General features: G+C 45.3%; 1 protein-coding gene across 4 annotated transcripts in view; it reads left to right on the top strand.

Moving 5' to 3' along the window:
- Fyn (FYN proto-oncogene, Src family tyrosine kinase) overlaps positions 1–19,193 on the top strand; it is a 202,159-nt gene that overhangs the window by 16,019 nt on the left and 166,947 nt on the right. For all 4 annotated transcript variants that reach the window (XM_085690452.2, XM_085690442.2, XM_085690450.2 and 1 more), the window contains exon 2: positions 10,008–10,047. The gene's annotated coding sequence lies outside the window, so the exon portion shown is untranslated. The remainder of the gene's footprint in view (positions 1–10,007; positions 10,048–19,193) is intronic.

The raw sequence follows: 19,193 nt of genomic DNA, 5'->3' as shown, positions 1-19,193 counted from the left end.
GTTTAGAACAGATCATTTGCTTTAAGAGAACAGGGTTTACCACGGTGTTAAGATAGTTGATCTCCTGCAGGTACACGGGTGAAGCTGCTGGCGTCTGAAGTCGCGAGTGACGCTTCTCTAGCTGATTGGTGATGTGCGACTGTAACTTCGATGTTACACTGCATCTCCACGGTGGATAGAAAATATCAACACGCATTTCGTGCTAAATCACATGTATTTTCAACTTTCTTGGAAAACAAGATTTGGGGATGGGTGTGTAGCTTCAGCAGTAGAGTTTGCCAGCATGAAAAAAGAAAGTCAGAAATGCAGTACTTCATTTTAAAAAGTTAAAGTTGCATGTTCTTTTGCCTCACTGTGGCAGAGAAGATCCTGGAAGATTATAAAGAACATAAGCATTCCGTAAACGGCAGAAGAGCTGTAAGGAGAGAGGCCAGTTCTTAAAACTCCGCAGTAGATCTGTTTCCTGCAGATACTGAATGTCCAGCTGTGTTTCTGCGGAATTCCTCTAGCTAGGGTTCTTCTGGGTATCCGAGGCTCAGCATGGGTGTGGCCCAGAGGCAGCCCCTGACAGGAGCAGCAGTCTGGAATCCTTGTGTCACTGCCAGTCAAGACTGAACCTCTCTTGACCAGGAGACTTTTGAGAGCCCGTGGTGAACAGCCCGCATGTTGTCACTCAAGGGTACTGCCCGTGACATGACTGGAAAGAGTAGGGGCGAGGTGGATTGTCAGTGCTGGAGCGAAGTTCCCTTTACTGCGCCGTTTGTCTCACTGGGGGCAGCTCTGTATCAGAACAACATGAGCATAGTCAGATGACAAAGCCCAGGCCTGGTGGCTTCAGTGACACTCACTGTAACTGGTGGGGTGTGACGTGAAAGAGCTTGGGTAGATGGTCACCCCAAGTGACGGTCGCCTGCTCTTTGTCTTCCGCTGTCACTGACTGTGCACTGACCCCACAGACGTATTCTCCTGCCTTTTCCTACTCTCTTATCCAGTCTGACTTCTCCAAGAGCAGAGTGAGCTTTTAAAGTCTGTCCCGGCCACATCCTTTTCCTCAGTGTCTTCCATGACAGAACGTAGACTGGCTGTCTTCTGACACACACGTTGCTTTCTTCGTCAGTGTAACTAACATATGAGTCTTGCTAAATTTGTGCGTGTGTGTGTTCCCATATATGTTTATATATATCTAGAGGCATGGAACTAAGTTGTCCACAGCACATTTTAAAAATATAGACTTATGCTTTGTTTGTTTGTTTTTCGAGACAGGGTTTCTCTGTAGCTTTGGAGCCTGTCCTGGAACTAGCTCTTGTAGACCAGGCTGGTCTCAAACTCATAGAGATCCGCCTGCCTCTGCCTCCTGAGTGCTGGGATTAAAGACATGTACCACCACCCAACTTAGACTCATGCTTTTAAAGAGAACAGTTTTATACAAAATCTGAGATTTCTAACTTCTCGTGAGAAAATGAAAACCCAGCAAAAACTAAACTGGAGAGTGGAAATTCTTTTGAGACAGGGTCTCATTATGTATCTCAGGTTGGCCCAGAACTCAAGAGCCTCCTTCCTTGGCTTCCAAAGGGCTGAGATTACAAGTGTGCACCACCATGCTTGACTCCTGTACATTGTTCTAATGTGGTAAGCTTGACTTGAAATTAGAAGAAAAAAAAATTAAAGGCAGTTTCTGTACTTTGTACCTACGATGGTAAGGACATTCAGGTCCCCGTCTCTAGGTTCCTAGTGCTAGTTCCGTCTCTGAAGACGGTTAAGATCCAGGCTGTACCTGGATCACCCTAAGACAATGCATCCACCCGCTCCTGCCATCCTCAGCCCTTCTCCACCTCTTGGAAGTGAATGTGAGCTAACGGGAGCGGATTGTTTGCAGCAACATTAGATGAGAGCCTGTGTTTGGCGCACGTGCCCTATATAAGTTGGCAGGGTGCTCCTCTGGGCGATGGGGGGTCTGGCATGTAAAAGCTGCTGGGGACATCGGACACTGGGGGAGAGGATTCTTTGAAGTTGCAATATTGAGACTGCTTTTGAATGACTGTTTTCTGTTGCTTCTCTTTTTTAAGCACGCCACCGTTCAGTTTTATCATGAATGCCTTTCCAAGGACAGTAAATGGTTTTACACACTATGACATCGTTTCCATAGTAACTAATGTATTTTAGCGAAGACAGACTGTGATAGAAGTAGGCTAAAAGGGACAGATACAGAGGTGGCACAGTGTAAAATGTAGGGCAGTGTGTGTTGTAGTAAAGATCCGTGTGTGTGTGTGTGTGTGTGTGTGTGTGTGTGTGTGAAGCCTCTGTAACTAGCTCTTGACTTACTAATATACTAATACAGTTTTGCTGCACCCAGCATCATGTGGTGTTTTGCTGACACCGTTCCTTGGTCAGTTCTTGGGTTTTCGTGTCTGCCCACTTTAATGTGGCCGCTACTTAAAATGTGCACCTGTCATGCTCCCTTCACCCCTCTTCCCTGGCTTCTAGCCCTGCTTTCTGCTCCCATTTCCGCACTTCCTCTTGAGCTGGTTGCCTACACTGCCTGCCTCCCTACTGCATTTGTTAGCAGAGCCTTCCAGACAGGCTTGTGCTCTCCACGCTGATCCCAAATCACCAGTTGGCCGCACTTACCCTCTGGGGATCTTACGTTTAGAAGCCAATGCACACGTGTCTACTTTCAAACGTTTCCACCAAACGTCTGGCCCTGTGTCTGTTGATCCTGAATTTTAAGCCGATATGGGGGACTGTGTCGCTCTGCTCCATGCCCATGAGTGTACTTGGGTTATTTTGGCATATGACTGTACAAGCCTCCTTTTTGCTCTTAATGAATCTCCATGGATGAGCAGGTGCCACTCAAATTCCTGTCCAACGGAAAGGGAAACCGAGACAACGGTTTTTGTGTTGTAGACATTACATTTTTAACACATAGAATTATAATAGGGCAGTTTTACATGAAAATTGAGATTTCAAGAACTGTTTAATGACAGCTGTCTTCGTGTATGACTGACCCCTTGGGAAGGGGCCAAACTCTTTAGCTCATGCCAGTCTCAGCTCACCTGATTTGCATATTTATACCTGCCTGGCCCTGTGGGTTTTAGCGTGTGACCCTTGCTGCACCACATGCCCAATCATAGCACATAAATAGCAGGGCTAGGGATAGAACTTTGTTTGCCAGGCAACGGCTTTTTCTCTGACCATGGACCAGACTTTTCTATTTTAGAGTGTACTTGGTAGGTCAGTGATGAGAGGCATCATTAGGTAGTGTGGACCACAGTTTGCTCTTTCCTAATGGAAATTCACTCTGCAGGTGATGGTGTTGGAGTACATTGTTCTTGTTTGGTGTACTTTTCCTACTGGTTCCCTTGGTGGGAAAACGTGTGCTCCCCATTGCAGTGTGCAGGATGCAGGTGTTAGCAATAAATGTTCTATTTCCCATGTGCACAGAAAAACTAGCTGGAAAGTAAAAAAAACTCCAGCATAACACGGGTTCCGTGTGTGTGTGTGTGTGTGTGTGTGTGTGTGTGTGTGCATGTACGTGTGTGCACACCTGTGGACTCAGGTGTCCTCACAGAAATACTCACCACCCCATTTTCTATGGCTTGGTATTCTCAAAAGAGACTAGGTTACCTGGATAGTGAGCCGCAAGTGTTGTCTTTCTCTACCTAGCCAGCTCTGGGATTGCAGACGTGGCTACCATACTCAGCTGTTTCTTCAATGTGGGTTCTGGGGGGTTAAACTCCCATCTTTGTGCTTATAAAGCTTCAACTAAGCCACCTCTCCAGCCCCCAACTTCTGTATTCCCCAAAGTTTTCAGTGGGTATGTATCACCTTTTTAGGAGGCATAGTAAATATTACTTAACATAAATAAAGAATATGTGAGCACACACAGCATTGGCTGAACCCTTTGTCTTATTCCAAGCATGAGAGACTCAAGGCATTCCCTGGCCACCTTTGCCTCCATGACAGTCTAGGATTTCCCCTTCATTATGTTCCAACTTGTCGTTGGCCCGTGTCACTATTTAGACACACACTTAGTCATTCACTGTGCCTGGATGGGGTGAGGAAGTCAGGAGAAGAGGCAGCAGTTGGCATGAGGTTGAACCTTGTTAGGTCTGTATATCTAGCACAGATAAGGAGCTAGCCTGGGGCCAGAATGAATAGTTAGAGGAAAGTCATTTTTCCTGGGGAAGTGGGGTGCTGAGGAAAACCCTGCTATACAGGTCCTTGTCTGAGCTGAGACTTGTCTCTGGGGCTCGATCCAGCTGTTGGGCACACAGGCAATCAAGGGCATGGACGTGGATGATTCCAGACACTGTGTGTCTGTCTGCAGCTGCACAGGCCTTGGGGAGCCCACTGTGAGAGTGGGCCTGTTCCTGGTCCCCCGGCCGTGAGCCAGGGCCACCCTGCACTGGAGAGCATTGAAGAGCTTGTGTGTGTTCTGTCTGTGCCTCGGCTTTCTGTGGGATCACAGCAGAGTCTGGCCCTGCCTGGTCTTGTTTTGTGCTTTGGACTCTAAGAATAACTGAAGGCACACTTGTCCCCGCTGACAGGCTTGATAGGGGAGCTGCTATCAAATGGCTGTTTTATTCCCTGTGGCCACTGCCATCACACCTCGTACAGCTCTGAGGTCCCACCTTAGTTGTGACTGGATAGGGCTGTGATCGCTGGAGCAGAAGGAAGCCATTCAGACTTGACGGTGTATCCAGTAATGTGTAGATGGCTTTGGCAGGTCAATGAATATTTTAAACCTTCTGCAAGTAGTGAAAAGGGTTGAGAGTTGAGTGAGGAAGACACTATGACAGAAAGCACACCTCCTTCTCCTCTCAAACTCCCATTTTAAAAATAACCTAAATAATGCTTCAAGTCTTGAATTTCTCATGGTCCTTAAATCTCCATCACATATAAGATATATTTATGGCAGTTGTTGAGTGAATTTCAGTGACTCAGTTGTGTGTGTGTGCGCGCGTGTGCATGCATGCACTAACCCATGCATGGGCATGAAGAAGCCAGAGGAGGATGTTGCATGTCTTCTATCATGTTCCACTTTTTTTTTTTTTTTTTGAGACAGAATCTCTCACTGAAGTCTTTCTGTTTTCCTGGGATCATCCTTTTCCCGCCCTTCAGTGCTGGGATTACAGGCACATATGTGGGTGCTTGGGATTTGAATATAGGTCTTCTTGACTTAACATGGTATTCTTATCCACTGGACCATCGTTTTAGCCTCCTCAAACACCCTTTTATTATTTATTTTATTTTTTATTACTCATATATTTTAGTGCATAGTGTTGAGTTTAATCACCTTTTTTTTTTTAAATGAAAAGAATCACCAAAAATGATTCATGAAAAAGAAGCAAGATTTCCCAATAGTATTGTTTGGTTTAATCTTAATAAAAGTCTCTCGGCCGATGCAAGAAACTCCAATCAAACCAGACTAGACCAAATTAAAATGCCCATGTTTAATAAATGTGGCACTCTCAGGTGGACCGAGACAGCATGGAGGGGAGAAAAGCCCATGTAAACCCGAAATCACGTGTTCCTTTTTCTGCACAAGCCTAAATAGCCAGTGGGAGTGGTCCTGACCCTCCCCAGGGGAGGAGTTAGTACTTGGCAGGCTGGGAGTTGGAGTCCTGACTAGGGCAACTCCCAGGCCAGGGACTTCCAATCATCCCAGACTTTTTGGATATAGGGGTGTTTGAGATCTGGGGTGACACCCCAACTTAATATTACAAGTATGTGTGTCATTTGTTTTAAAAATAAACCCTCAGGACTAAATGTACAGAGATAAATTGTCTTCCAGTTAATTGTAGGTTGAGTTTGCAAGGGAACATGTTTCCTATACACTTTGCTTCTCCCTCCAACACACACACACACACACACACACACACACACACACACACACACACACACCACTCTTCATCTAGGAAGGAGTGAGGTCAGTCCGTTAGTCACTCTGTCCCTGCCCCGTTCTCCACTGCTCTCTCGTCCCGTCTGTCAACAGAGATAGCACGCCAAAACCCGGATCTTTCAGGCACAGTACTCTTTACTTCCCTGAGCTGCCAGTCTAGCAGGAAAACAATGATAAAGTAAGTGCATGGCAGAGGGGAAAGTTAGTTCTACATAGAGTGTGGGCAAAGAAAAACTCAAAAATGATCACAAAATGAGTAGTAAAAAATTGTGCTTCCCCGGCAAGCTGGGTGAGATGGGAACGACTTGGCTGAGTGCTAATAAAAGCTGCGGGCTGCATCTCTTTCTGTACCTCCTCCTGGGTGCAGGGAGGTGAGGGGGGATGGAGAATATAACACTATGGAAGTGTGCTCCTAACTCTAGGCTTCTCAGCCTACACCTCCTCTCACAGCCTGGTCTCTCCCTCAGTTTCCCACCTTCCATCTTCCACCCTGCTGTGAGCCTCTCTACCCTAGAGAGCTCCCAGGCCACTGCCGTGACTGTGTCCCTTCCACCTTGCCCTGCTAACTTCACCATGAGTGCCTGTTGAGAGGTTCAGGTGTGATAACCCCGGCACTTGGAAACTCCAGGTCCACAAAAGCTGGAAGCTGACTGTGTCAGGAGACTTCAAAGTTGATAACTCTTGGTATTCATTTAGTTTTTATTAACTTTTAATTTTTTATTTTTAAGATGGGGTCTTGTGTAGCAAATGCTGACATCCAATTCACTAGAAGCCAAGGGTGAGCTTAAACTCCTGAGCCTCCTCCTTCTCCTAAGTGCTGGAGTTAGAAGCTTGTGCCTCCACACCAGATCTTGGTTACATTGTTATAGTTATGTATTACCCTCAGCCGGAGTATTATATGGTTTAAGCTGTACTACAACTTTGACAGGTTTGTCCTTTGGTCTCCAGTCCTGCAATAGATCACATATTTGAGTATTTGTGATTGGCCTTTTCCACGAGAGGGTCAGGGTCACTTTGGTTAGGTCTGTGATCTAAAACATCAGGGCTATCTTTGCTACAGCAAAGAACAAAAGCATGGAGAATAGCCACTGTCCCAAATCCCACAACCCAACAGGCAGCAACTGTTTCTATGTGTGAACAAGTACAGTTTCATTAGTTACCCTGTCTCTGCAGATCTGTCTACATATGCACATCTCTGTCTACATATCACATCTCTATCTACATATGCGCATCTCTGTCTACATGTGCATATCTCAGTCTGCATATGCATATCTCTGTCTTCATGTGCACATCTCTGTCTACATGTGCACATCTCAGTCTACATATGCACATCTCTCTCTACATATACATATATATCTACATATGCACATCTCTGTCTGCATATACATATCTATCTACATATGCATATCTTCATCTATACATGCACATCTCTGTCTACATGTGCATATCTCAGTCTGCATATGCACATCTCTGTCTACACATGTACATCTCTGTCTACATATATACATCTCTATCTACATACGCATATCTTCAAGTATATATGCATATCTCTATCTACATATGCATATCTACCTACGTGCACACACAGGGAGTTGGGGAGATTTTTCTTGCCTTAAGCCTGAAAACCTAAAACTTGGATTTCCTACAGCCAGACTTGGATACAGTTAAATCAGGATAGTTGGTCAGTTTTTTTTAATGATCTTAGAAAAGCTGGTAATTTTTAATTAAAATGTTTCCATTTTACTTAAACAGTTACTTTCTGTATTTTAACTTTCAAAATTATAACTTGAAGAAAAATAGTGGTTTTAGAGGCAAATGCTGCTCTTGTTTCTAGATGGGACTGTCATGTAAATTCTTCTTCTACATTTGTTTTATCCATCCATGTTATCTTTGAAACAAGGTATCTGCTGATGCCTAAAACTGTGCCAAGCTGTCTTGTTTGAAGTCAACACTTTGGCATCCCCCTTTGGGTTTATGGCTGTAGATTCATAGAGTCTTTGTTAGTTAACTCCATCTGTTTAATAAAGCCTGAAAAAGAAATTGGATGGTGCTGTATATATATGTGTGTGTGTGTATATATATATATATACACACACACATATATATACACACGCACACACATACATATATATATAGTATATGAGGATGGTTGTGGTGTGTGTGTGTATAATCTATATGAGGATGAGATTGTGCTATAGTGAGCCAGCAGCTCCAGCTTCAAATGGGCTTTCAGTTTTCCCTTTGGTACCAGTTGCTGGAGTGTTGTGCAGGGAAGGTGCACTGCTTCACAGTCTGTTAGGGATTGGGCATCCGGTGTTATGCAGTTTTGCGGTATTGGGGGTGGGGAGAGAAAGAGAGAAAGTATTAAATTTCCTTCCTATGCCAGAAAAGGGTGAGGATGCTTGAAATGCTCTCTATCAGAGGACGGAATCATTCCCTTGAAAATAGAAAACTCTCCGCCATGACCTTTAAGTCAGACCAACTGGCCTAACCTCTGTGAAGTGTTCCGCAGGAAGCCAGTGTCTCATGTAAATGTTACCTTCAGTCAGACGTCCTTGTGGCCCCGAATTACCCTTCTCTGGTTATCAGGAACCAAGTTAAAGTTGCCCAGGCAGAGAGAGTCGCAGTGTCACACAGCTCAGTGGTATTGATCCCTGATGGGTTAGCCTCCCGAGGGGTCATAGACTGTGACACCTTCATGTTTTGAGCAGGACAGCATGACTCAGCCGTAAAACTGGGCCTCCATGGTGGGCTCCAGTGTGTCGGCAGTGAGTTCATGATTCCAGTGCCCACCTGCAGAGAACAGTACATGAGTTTCTAATTCTTTTCCCTATGGCCTCCCCCGCCCCTCATTTTGAGTCACCTTTGACTAGTGAAACAACGATGCTCCTGTTAACCATGCAGTTTTTCAGACAGTACAAAAATCCTGTTTTGTACATGTGGAAAGGGGATGCTTTTGATGGGAATGAAATTTACTATGGGGGTGTTTTAAACTATGGACCAGGAAGAAAGATTGTAAAACTCATTCTGTAAAAGCTAAGAGCCACAGATAGAAAAAAACAGTTTCTGCTCCTTCCCACTTCAGATTCCTCAACTCAGAATTCACACGTTCTGCATAAATCCTTCAACCATTTTTATTGTTCTTTTAAGATATTTTACTAAAACAGAACTTTTATTCAGACAGCCAAAGGCAAGTAACAAGCTATGCTCCCTGATACTGACAGGCCGTAGGCAGTGACACACAAGCTGGAGGTCTCCTGTCTCACCCCTCAGACTTCAAAGGGGAATGTGAAGTGGGCATGGGCATCGTCAGAATCAGCACCTAGACCTGTCAGGGGTGCTGGCCCCAGGTCCTGAGGGCATCGTGGGCCTAGCATGCCACAGGCTGGTAGTAGAGGCTGCGTTAGTGGAGCTGCAGAAGGAAGCTCCAATTGTGGAGAAAAGGCCATTGCAATGAGCTGTCTTGGAGCAGGTGTTGTGGCCATGCCTGCAGCTCAGTGCTTGGTGGGCTGAGGAGGAGGATCTGGAGTTCCATGCCAGCTTACCCTGTTGTGTACGAGAGTGAGACTTTATCTTGAGAAGGACAAGAAAAGACAGCCTGGTTTGACAAAGACAGGAGAATTGAGGCAAATTTGGGCCGAGGCTTGGAGAGAGATTTGTTTTGGTTTTTCTTTTCCTTTGAATTAGGGTCTCACTCTGTAGCCAGATTTGCCCTTGACCCAGGCTGATCATAGGGTTCAGCCTCCCGAGTGCTTCAGTGGCAGATGTGAGTCATCTTACTGAGCTGAAATATTCATTCCCTATGTACCCCAGCATGGCTGGCTTGTAGAGACCTGAGAAGAGATGCATGTATGCTCAAGCATTTGGTTGTGCATTCATGATTTCTGTCCTTTAACCTTCCTGTCCCTAGAAATTAAGATCTTATGCTGGCTTCCTTTGGTGGCAGACCTTGGCAGTTGCAGGCATGTTATATCAGTGAAGACAGTTTGTGGGAGATTTGTCCTCCACAAGTGGGTACTGCATGGTGGTGTCTCGTGGTGGTTCACATATAGAAAGTGTTCAGTTCTGTTTTAATGTTCATCTTTCTTTTTTTTTTTTCTTACAGTGTTTGGAAAGAACAGGATGCTGATCTAGACGTGGAAAAAGTAAGTTGGCAAGCTCTGTGCTGAAAGCTAATGTCTCGTGAATTAGAAAGCATTCTTGGTGGAATCCTATAATTGCAATTGAATCATAGGGGATTGTTTTGTTTTATATGTATTTATGTATTCATTTTGAGACATGATCTCAGGTACCCCATGGTTGCCTCAAACTCACTGGAGGTTGACCTTGAACTCACGATTCTCCTGTCTTTACCTCCAAGTGCTGGGACTACAGGCATGCCTCACTTATCCATAGGTTTTTATCTATAGGTTTTTAAGATAGAAGTCAACTTGGAGATAGAATTGGAACACAAAATATAAAGAAAACCCTAGTTCACGTCAGTTTGGACAATGATAAAAACAAACGTTTCAGCTCTAAGTTAGGTCTCCTTTCCCTGAGTACAGTGGAACAGCTGTGGTCCAGCTGTGGATCCAGCCTTTCCGGGACGGACCATGCTGTCTTAGCCCCTTCCTCGTCACCTTTTTCTCTATGTGCACATCGTTAATGCTTACTATGCCCTAGTTGTGCCTTTGAATCGTAGCTGCTGTATAATAGGTCATTCTTTCACTCAGTTAACTTTTGTGTGTGTGTGTGTGTGTGTGTGTGTGTGCCCTGGGTTTTAGATATACTGAACTCAGGTGAGTCAGAAAAGAATGTGACAGAGACCTACTTCAGTAATTGCATCACCCTGTGATGGAGCTACACTGGATCACTTCTGGAAGCCTAGAAAGGGCGAGCTATCCACAAAGCAGTTTTTTGGGCTGTGTGAGCAACCACACCTTCAATATTTCTACAAGCGTGAAATTTCTGGATTCTCTTCTCTCTTGAACGGATGTAAGTCATACTGGCTACTCTTGGGATGCCCATTTCTGCTCAGCCATATGGTCTGGAGTATAATTTCCTTCAGTTCTCAGTCCATTCTTCACCTTCTTGGCCCCTCGGGCTGCTACTGCATTGTTGTCATCAGAAGTGATCTAGAGTTAGTTCTCCTTTCGAATATCAGTATAGGGGACGTTCTCCCTGACCTAGAGCCCCTTGGAATTTGGATGATGCATTTTTATTTGAAGTTAAGAATCATCAAGCTAGAGCAGAGGTTCTCAACCTGTGGGTCTTGACTCCTTTGGAGTTACATATCAGGTATTTACAGTATGATTCATAGGCCGGGCGGTGGTGGTGCATGCCTTTAATCCCAGCACTTGGAAGGCGGAGGCAGGCAGATCTCTAAGTTCGAGGCCAACCTGTTCTACAAGAACTAGTTCCATGAAAGGCTCCAAAGCTACAGAGAAACCCTGCCTCGAAAAACAAACAAACAAAAATACATTACGATTCATAACAGTAGCAAAGTTATAGTTATAAAGTAGCAACAAAATAATTTTATGGTTATGAGTCACTACAACATGAGGAGCTGCCTAAACAGTCACAGAATGAGGAAGGTTGAAAGCCACTGATCTATCTAGAGCAATCATTGAAGCATTGATCTGGAGCAATCTTGACCCTCTGTCTCATGCAGGCCTTTGGCCACTGCAGAATTTACTTCCATGGTCTACTTCACTCATGAGCTTTTCAGCTCACACACATATGAGGGTTTTAGGGAAATTGAGGGCTCTAGTTGAAAGCAGGCGGAGGAAGTCTTTGAAAATCTCTGCACTGGGGTCTGAGGACAGGAGCTGAAAAGATTCTCCCTATGGAAAGTCAGTACGCTGTCACCTTCAGCAGTCAGGCCAAACGCCCAGCATCTGTCGCCTCTCGGTGCCCACAGATACCTCAGGGGTTGCCCAGGAGATGTGTGGTATTGTCCAAGCTGTGAGCTTTCCCTGCTCTTCTCAGCTCAGTAGAGTGAGTCAGAAAGGACTTGACCCCGTGGGTAGTAACTACAGGAAACTTCTCCAAGTACTTTATCCTGGGCAGATGGCAGGGCTTGGTCTGTGGGGTCAAGTGCAGGGTGAAGGTGATAACTTTGTCTCAGGTCTTTAACTTTTGGTAAGACCTTAGGCTAATTGTTGCTCTTGTAACGCCATTTCTCCCCAGCACTAAAGTGGTCCTTTCTGGACATAGTGTTGTACATCTTTAATCCTAGCATGCAGAGGCAGAGGCAGAAGCAGGTGGATCTCTGCGTTCCGGGCTAAACAGTGTTACACAGTGAGACATACACACGCGCGCACGCACTCACGGCACGCACACGCTGGTGCTTACCTCATCTCCTACCCTATCCCACAAAACCAGAAAGAGTTTTTCCTTTTTCAGAACTTAGTAAAATTATTCATGGTTTGAGTTTAGAAACACAAACCATATTTATTTTTAATGTTTTTGTGTAGGTATTGTATCAAAATGGGAAATGGGCTATTGTTCACAGGACTGCAGAATTCTCGGTAAAGTCCAGTAGGGAGAAGCAGCTCCTGGAAGGCCAGGCTTTGCTGACTATCTCTGCAGGTACACGGTCAGCAGCCCAAGTATCCAGCAATGTAGCGTGCAGAGCTGACTAACTGTCCTGGGGGCGTCTCCACACAGTGGGGATCACAGAATCGGGTGCTGAGTGAGTGGTAAAGTGAATCCTAGCTGTCTGTAAAAGGCTCTGCCTGCACCCTCAGACTTGAAAATCACTTAATGCCTTAAGTGAGTCACCTTTTGCAATAAAATAAAATAAAATTTAAAAAAACCCTGAATTCAGATTCTTTTCCAATCACTGTGAAAGGACAGGAAGATTGAGCGTGGTGTACCAGCTCTTCCTGTTGCCCATGTTTATGCATGCCAGAGTCAGTCTGGCACAGGGACTCCTCCATTGTATATACAAATGATTCCTGATAACCGTGTGGGCAGAGAAAAGCCACTGACATCATAGTGTTTGTCAAATGGATATTTTGGCTTTTTCTAGTTGTGGATTTTTTGTGAAGACAACTTTGTATGGGAAGTGAAGTTTATTTTAAACGCTGAAGCGCACACATAAATCAACGTAAGAATGACTTGATGGCACTAGCTGATTAATAGTGTGCTTTGTGCGTGGTTTACTGACTTACTAGTGCATACCCATGCGGCATGGCCCCCACTGTGAGCTGTTCAGGGGCTGTGATTATATCAAGAATTTAGAACCACCTTTTTCCCATAGTGCACCTTTCCTTGGAATGGATAGGGCTTAAGTCAATGCATTTGTGTGCCTTCTTCTAGAACATTTTTTGAGTAAGATTAAGGAAGCCGTGTCATTTTCCAGAGAGGTATTCCATGACACCCCACCCCCCAAAGTTTATGGCAGATCACCATGGGTGTCCTCAAGCCTGCCTTTGCCGCTGTGTAGTTACTGTAGGGGCTGTGTTCCTTGTTGAACTTTAGGCTTTGTCAGGCCAGAATCATGATCTGTGCTATGCTTAATGCCTAGGCCATAGTAGACCCTTCAAAAAATGTTAGCTGCAGGCACAAATGAATGAATGACGGCCAAATGAAAGAGTAGCAAGAGCCATTTTGGTGTGTGGTGAAATCCTGAAAGCAGTCCTATCATACACCCTAGAGACAGGACTTGATTTATGGAAATCATGCTTGCTAATAGCATTATATGGAGATAAGATAACTATTTTTTGGCTTTCTCTCCAGAAGTACGCAGTGTCAAACAGACAAATGAATAGATAATTCTTAAGAATAATGTAATCCGGGTAATCAGAGCAGTGCCAGAAATAAAAGAAGTCTCAAGAGCAAATTGAAAATATCAAAGTAGTTTTGCTGTTTGCGCTGGTTCTTCTGGCCGTCTGGGAGTACTCTTCTGAGTGGATTCTGTACATTTCCTGCTTTAAGTATAGAAAGTGTGTCTTCTGAAAATGAAGTTACATGCACCTGAATTTTGAAAGAAAAACTCACTTTTTGTATAGAAGGTTGATTAAATCGTTTCCTTCTATTTAGTATCTTAAAACCTGATTTAAATGGATTTGATTAAAATAATACCTATTTCAATCATAGCTGCTTTCTGGGTCTGTGCTGTCCTTCCAGCCATTCACCTCAGCTGGAAGCTGCACTCAAGACCTCAAGGACGGCTGCCTGTCCCACAAGCGCCATGGTCTTCCGAAACAAGAGTGCCCTTCAAAAGCAAAGTATGTAGGAAAGTTCCCCTGGAGAGTTGCTTCCCTTGGTCCTGGTAAAACACATTGATCTGCACATCTAGGGCTGCTCTGTTTTTCAATATTTCTTTGTTTTAATTTTAACTCCCAAGGGAAATGAAACAAACAAAACAAAACAAACCCCCACCAAAACCTGGGTTTTTATAGTGGAACTGCTAGTCCTATGGGAAAAGAAATAATCTAGTTCCAAATAGTTAAGTTTTTGAAAGGGGAGTGAAAGGGGAGGCTGCATCTGGAGTCATGCATGTGTGATTGCTGTCCAGCTGGTCCAGGGTGAAAGGTTAACATGGCTTTCTTTAGTTTGAGCATAGGATTTCTTGAGCCCTGGATGCTAAGCAGGGCTTATGTGGATCATCCAGAGATTTCAAATGCTAGTTTTAGGCTAACATGCAAGTCTGCCTCCAGTGCCAATGGGCACCGGCCCCCTGTGTGCGTGGTGGTTGCTTTAGGGAGGTGGGAGAGGGAAGAGAAACTCCAGCATAGTCCCCAGCCTTCTGAGAAGCTATCACTTCTTCGGAAGTGAAGGGACCCCATGCTTGTCCTGCCTGCCCATTGGTGGGGATTGGAGAGGGAAGGTCCCTTGTGTGGGTGTGCCGTGTCCATTAGCTGTCTGCCTGACCCAGGGAACTGTAGGATGCCAGGTTTGCTTACATTCTCCCTGCCCCTAACGCCACGCTCACAGGTGGGCTCACCCGTTTGACGAGCAATAGGACCGTGGACAGATCCTTCCCTAGTGTACCACTGAAGGTCGCATTTCATACAGCCCACCCTCCTGCCCACTGGGCTCAGGGGAGAAGAATGGCTTTGAGTGGGGGCAGAAGGAGACTAAGTTTTGAATGAAGGAGCATGCATAGAACACAGTTTTAGATGCAAAGGCAGTTCTTTTTAGTCCTGGGCCAACCAACTTTCTCTTCCATAAATCTCTGGATTGTAAAAGTGCTACTGTCTAAGAAGAAAAAACATGCCCTCTGCCAGCACAAACTTTCCAAGATAATAAATAGTCCCTCTTTCTAGACAATATAAACCCAGGCAAATATTGATGATAATCGGAAGAGACGAGCTGTAAATCAAATGTTACCATTATAATTCATGGAAAGAGGAGCAATTTGAGATCAGTTGTCAGTCCTGATAGGAATGTTTTGTCCATTCATTCTTGAACCATTCACACACACCAGTGGTTCGGCCTCTGGCATGGGTCAATGTTGTTATACCTAGTTATGCCATTTTTGCCTCGAAGGAAAATGAAGATCAACAGAAGAGAAATGATTGACCCAAGGACTGTCACTTAGGAAGAGGTTAGACTCCAAGGCTCTACACAGCCCTGGTCACTCTTCTCTTTCCCTCTGCTGGATGCCCTGAAGCTGAGCAGAAGACAGCCATACTGGCAATGCTATGCCCATCTTTGATCTTCTCTTCACTAAATTTAAAGGAATTTTCTCTCTTATTTATGGTAATAAAAATAGTAATGGTATTTTTTTTTCTTAAATCGGGAACACTGAGAAATCCCCAGACTTCCCATTTAAAGCTGACCCGGTCCTGTCTGGTGGTCCCCTGGAAGAGCATGAGGGGACTTGGGGGACAGCTTACTGCAGGCAGTAAGCAAGTACGGGAAGCTTGGGGTACTCGTCTCTTCCTGCTGCTGAGGGATCATGTTATTAATTTCCCCACCTCAGTAACATTCATCATTCCAGAAGATGGAGTGAGATGTAGACTCAGTGGGGGGAATACTTTCCTCGTTATAGCAGAGAGGCACAAGCCCTCACCTGCTCGTTTTTAAAAATTTAACATGGATACTTTCCCCAGGAGCTGTGAATCACCTTGTGATTTGTTCTGCTGCAGCCAGGACTACTTGGTAGAGGCTGGCATATTTGGTTGTCTGCCGTGCACAGACTTACTATCTGCAGAAATTGCTTGTGAAGGTATGATTATTAATAAAATCCGTATGAGGGTGGCTTAAAAGGTGCCGTTGTCACGCCCTTAGACTGTGGTTTGTGAGGCTGACTGTGCCCTCAACATAACATGCATTCAAAGTCAGTATTGTGCCTAAAAGAAGGTCGTTGGTACTCACTTTTGACCCACAGCCAATTTTTATTTAAGCAGTAAACCTTTTCTGTTTGTTGTGGATGCTGTTACAAATTACTGCAAATGTGGTGGTTTGGAATGACATATTTATTCCCTCATAGTTTTAGAGACCAGAAGTTCAGTATCAAGGTTGTCAGCAGGCTCATGCCGCCTCCGTTTGTCTTCTGGTAGCTTCCAGTGTCCTTTGGCTATGGCCTGTCCGCATCGTTTCTGCCTCCGTCTTTGTGGTGTTCTTTTGCCATCTCCTCGCCTGCATCTTTCTGCAAACGTTAGACCAGTGGGAGCCAAACTGCATGCTTGCTTAACTAATCACTAGGTAGCCCCTCCACTTTGCACTGAGATGCTGGTGGAAGACAATCCTCCTTAAGCATTTCCTTTCTTCTTGCTGTTAGAAGTTCTGGTTCCCGGTCAGTGGCCAGATGGGGTCAGCTTAGGATCCACAGGAGAAATCGATTAGTGGGTTGGGCCATACTCAGAGGATGGTCCTAGCAGGTAGTGAACAGGAAGCAGTTCAAATAATGTGGTAAAGCTTGCCATGAGGGAGCCTCTTCAGTAGGTGTTATCTAGACAGACAGATGCTTGATCGCAGAATTCTCTGGCTGAGTATATCATGGGGCCAAGAGGAGGCAGGAGGCAGGAGGCATGAAGTTACTGCACAGAGCGTATAGTCACCCACTGAATAAAGAAGGCCAAGGCAGGTGCTTGGAAGCTTCAGTCTGATGTCACAGCCACAGAATTGATGCCATTCTGAGTGTCCTTGGCCCAGATCCTCTCATGTCCTGGGAGGGAGTGGCCGGCAGAGCTGGTAAACAAGGTGAGTTGTCTAGCAGAGCGGATTGCAGGGTGCGAGGCAGGCGATGACCCCATCCTGCAGGAAGACTGTTAAAATTAAAAGCAGATTTAGCTCTATAAACACATGGGCTTGTGTGAATCTTTTGGATCCGTTTTGGCTAGTATTTTAATTTGCTGAAACATTTTAAAATCGCTATTCCTTTTTTCCAGTTCACTCCCCGCTTCTTTTCAGCTGTGTATTTATTATTCATGAGTTCTGGAAGGACAACTTGATGAAAATGTTGACTGAGGAACAATGTGGAAAATGCTGTCCTAAGATGTGGTTGTCCTGGGGTGCTGGTGCCCTGGGGTGTCATCATTTAGTCTCCTCAGTCCACCAAGCTGAATCATCAGTTGGGCAGGATTTCCTATCACACTTACATAGGCCTCTGAGTGACTGCCACTTTGCTGACATCCAGGGGTACTATGCCCATGATATAGCACCTAATAGTTATTTGACAGTGCCCTGTCTTGTTTCTCTGATAAGGGAAGGGAGACTTGGTAGGGTTCTCGGTTAGCCACTGTGCTAAGAGGTCCTTCACTGGGGTCATGGCGTTAGATTCTGAGCCTATTTCCTGTCACGTATTCAAGTGTTAGGTAGGTGGCGTCTTAATTACAGTTTCTGTTACTGTGACCAAACGCAAGCAACTTGGGGAGGAAATGGCTTTTTTGGCTTAGACCTCCACAGCCCTGCTCATCATCAGGATAGGAACTCCAAAAGGGCAGAAACTTGGAGGCAGGGAATGAGACAAAGGCCATGGAGTGGTGCTGCTTACTGACTTGCTCCTTGTGGTTTGTTCAGCTACTTTTTTGTAGAACCCAGGACCTCCAGCCCAGAGATGGCCCCACCACATTGGCTGGGCCTTCCCCTATCAATCACTAATGAAGAAAATGCTGTGCAAGCCTGATCTTAGCCATTTTCTCAAATGAAGCCCACCCTCTCAAGCTGACATAAAACCAGCCAGGACAGGTGGTGAGAGTTTTGATTTTTTTAAAGGAGAGGCTGGAATTCTATGCTCAGATGTAGCAAGCATTGAGAGAGAGACAGAGAGAGACAGACAGAGAGAGAGAGAGAGAGAGAGAGAGAGAGAGAGAGAGAGAGAGAGAGAGAAACACATATGGAGGCCAGTCAGCAGCTTTGGACATCATCCTCAGAAATGCTGTCCACCTCCTTTAAGATAAAGTCTCACTGGTCTGAAGTTTGCCCCTTAGGCCAGACTGAATGACCAGGAAGCCCCAGGGAGCCTTTGTCCCTGCCTCCCCAGTGCTGGGATTGCAAGAGTATACTAACACATCTGGCATTTTTATGTGGGTGCTGGAGGTCAAATACAGGTCTTCATGCTTTACCAGATATCACCCCCATCTCCCAGAGTTTCAGCTCTACTAAAGACCGGTCCTTATGGTCTGTGTAGTCTGTTGAGAACACATACCAGGTGAATATGGCTGCTTCGGGGAAGGAGTCTTGTGCAGTGTGCACTCAGTATTGAATATAGTCAGAATGTAAAGTGGAAGGGAAGAAGTGGGAATCTGTGTGTGCAATCGTTAACGGGGATGAATCGATGGTTTGCCCATCTGCATCGCCCCTCCAAATAAGAGCTGAAACAGTTGAGGTGGCCTCAGAGTTGCACTTGTGGCGGTCGAAGAGGTGGAAAGGCTGCGTAGATCAGGGCCCCCAGTAAGGCCTGACCTCAGCACTGACACCGTACAGTGCTGTCAGGTGACCATAGAGGCTGTGCTGAGTGTCCAAAGACAGAGTTTGAACTGCAGTAAGGGAGCCCCAAGTGGGAGCCCCAGCGATGGCCCTTCCCTGTCATTGGGCAGAGCCTTGCCTGGGGTTGACTGTCTTCCAGCTTTGATGGGTAGGAGATCTGTGTAACAGGCAGAGGAAATCTTCCTTGCTCTCTGTCAAGATTCGGTGTTGCATTAACTTAAAACAAGCAAACAGAACCTTTGTCTGGGGCTGCTTTTGTTCATCTTTAGAGGAATATCATGAAAAGTAGGCCTTCTAGGCTGGTGAGAGAATAATCTGAAAACTAATTAACTGCCATTTTGCCGATTAGACTGTTATCAGATGGGAGAAGCACATTTTCCCCTTTAGGAAAGAGCTGGACGTGCATTCAGGTGTTGCTTATGGAAGA

The sequence above is a fragment of the Myodes glareolus genome, chromosome 1, assembly GCF_982192425.1.
Source record: "Myodes glareolus chromosome 1, mMyoGla1.1, whole genome shotgun sequence".
In the NCBI taxonomy this organism is placed as follows: domain Eukaryota; kingdom Metazoa; phylum Chordata; class Mammalia; order Rodentia; family Cricetidae; genus Myodes; species Myodes glareolus.
The sequence above is the reverse complement of the archived record's forward strand: the minus strand, read 5'-3'. Positions and strand labels throughout refer to the sequence as shown.